The sequence below is a fragment of the Psammomys obesus genome, unplaced genomic scaffold, assembly GCF_907164565.1.
Source record: "Psammomys obesus unplaced genomic scaffold, mPsaObe1.curated_primary_1811, whole genome shotgun sequence".
Taxonomy (NCBI): Eukaryota; Metazoa; Chordata; class Mammalia; order Rodentia; family Muridae; genus Psammomys; species Psammomys obesus.
Genome location: NW_026596069.1, coordinates 34221660 through 34224385, shown reverse-complemented (window position 1 = coordinate 34224385; position 2726 = coordinate 34221660). Strand labels below are relative to the sequence as shown.

Sequence of the window (2726 nt, the reverse complement as noted above, 5' to 3'; positions counted from 1 at the left end):
CCTTCTTCTGGTCTCTGAAAGCACGGGTACATATTCGCATATGCAGGCAATATACACATATATACACGTATATACATAAAACTGAAATGAACAGAAGTATCAACTTATCTAGCAGATGGACATGCATCTGAGGGAAGTGAACCCAGTGTACTAAGGCACTTCTACATTCCATCCTTCTTTTTTTTTTTTTTTTTTTTTTGACAGAGATACTTTCTCACTTTTATTTATGACAAATATTCCCGACCTCTTCTGATCAAAATTTCTTTGAGACAATTCCATCAGCTTTAGCCATCTGGAGAATAGAATCATCTGACTCACCCATCCTGCGAATGGCCCCGCAGAGAGCATACTGGCCATTTTATACTGGCCATTAAACCGGCCTGTGACCTTGTCAACCTTGGCCACATTCAACTGGATGGACGCGTGGTCCTTGGCACAATGATGCGGTTGCTCGCGGAGCATTTCCGCGGCATGTATAGGTCCACGAACTCGCCGGCGTCGTTCTGCATGTCGAGGCCGTACCTGCTAGCTGATCCACCGGAGGGCAGAAAGGCCCATCCTTCTTTTTACTGTAACACTCATCACAATGACCATGACACGGGAACAACCGAAGTATTCATCAACCAATGAAGGGGTATAGAAAACGTTGTACAAACCCTATGAATATTCCTCTTTGAAGAAAAGATCACAGTTATTGTGGCAATGTGGGTGAGATTGTAGACTGTTCTGTGAAGTGAAATAAGCCAGGCACATAAAGACAAAACCACATGGTCTCACCTCTATGTGGATTATGGAAAAGTTGATCACAGGCTGGGGAAATAGGTTCCCAGAACCCAAATAAAAGCAGCACAAGGAAGTTGTCTTCTGTGCCAATGAGTTCTAGGCTCTTCCCCACCTTTTCTTCTAACAGATTTAGAGTATCTGGTTTTATGTTGAGGTCTTTGATCCACTTGGACTTTAGTTTTGTGCAGGGTGATAAATATAGATCTATTTTCATTTTTCTGCATGTGGACATCCAGTTGGACCAGCACCATTTGTTGAAGATGCTGTCTTTTTTTCATTGAATGGTTTTGGCTTCTTTGTCAAAAATCAAGTATTCATAGGTGTGTGGGTTTATTTCTGAGTCTTCTATTTGGTTCCATTGATCCACCTTTCTGTTTCTATGCCAGTACCAAGCAGTTTTTATTATTATTGCTCTGTAGTACAACTTGAGATCAGGGATGGAGATACCTCCAGAGGATCTGTTGTTGTACAGGATTGTTTTAGAAATTCTGGGGGTTTTCTTTCTCCATATGAAGTTGAGAATTTTTCTTTCAAGGTCTGTAAAGAATTGTTGGTATTTTGATGGGAATTGCATTGAATCTGTAGATTGCTTTTGGCGGAATGGCCATTTTCACTATGTTAATCGTACTGATCCATGAGCATAGGAGATCTTTCCATCTTCTGATGTCTTCTTCGATTTCTTTCTTCAGAGACTTGAAGTTTTTTTTCAAACAGGTCTTTCACCTGCTTGGTTAGAGTCACCCCAAGGTACTTTATGTTATTAGTGGCTATTGTGAAGGGTGTTGTTTCCCTGATTTCTTTCTCAGTCCTTTTGTCTTGGGTATACAGGAGGACTTCTGATTTTTTTGAGTTAATTTTTTATCCAGCCACTTTGCTGAAGGTGTTTATCAGCTGAAGGAGTTCTCTGGTTGAGTTTTGGAGACAGCTTCCTGAACAAAACACCATCAGCACAGGCCCTAAGAGCAACAATCAATAAATGGGACCTCATGAAACTGAAAAGCTTCTGTAAAGCAATAGACACTGTCATTAGAACAAAACGACAGCCTACAGATTGGGAAAGGATCTTCACCAACCCAACATCTGACAGAGGGCTGATATCTGGAATATATAAAGAACTAAAGAAGTTAAAAGGCAATAATTCAAGTAACCCAATTAAAAAATGGGGTATGGAGCTAAATAGAGAATTATTGGTAGATGAATATAGAATGGCAGAGAAACACATAAGGAGATGTTCAACATCCCTAGCCATCAGAAAGATGCAAATCAAAACGACCCTGAGATTTTTACCTTACACCCATCAGAATGCCTAAGATCAAAAACTCAAGAGATAACGCATGCTGGAGAGGCTGTGGAGAAAGGGGAACCCTCCTCCACTGCTGGTGGGAATGTAAACTTGTAGAACCACTTTGGAAATCAATCTGGCGCTTTCTCAGCCAATTAGGAATAGTGCTACCTCAAGATCCAGCTATACCACTCCTAGGCGTCTATTCAAAAGATGTTCAAGTACACAACAAGGACATTTGCTCAACCATGTTTGTAGCAGCCTCATTCGTAATAGCCAGAACCTGGAAACAACCCAGATGTTCATCAACGGAGAAATGGATACAGAAATTGTGGTACAATGGAATACTACACAGCAATTAAAAACAAGGAAATCATGAATTTTGCAGGCAAATGGTGGGCTCTAGAAAAAAATCATCCTGTGTGAGGTATCCCAAAAGCAGAAGGACATACATGATATATATTCACTTATATAGACCTATAAGATAGGATAAACATACTAAAATATGTACACCTAAAGAAGATAAACAAGAAAGAGGTCCAGGGGTACGATGATCAATCCTCATCTAGAAAGACAAAGGGGATGGACATTGGAAATAGGAGAAAACAAGTAACAGGACAGTAGCCTACCACAGAAGGCACCTGAAAGACTCTAGCAGTGT

General features: G+C 40.5%; 1 pseudogene; it reads right to left on the bottom strand.

The window, feature by feature from the left end:
* Positions 1-253: 253 nt before the first annotated feature.
* Positions 254-509, bottom strand: LOC129689909 (40S ribosomal protein S21-like; annotated as a pseudogene).
* Positions 510-2726: the final 2217 nt, after the last annotated feature.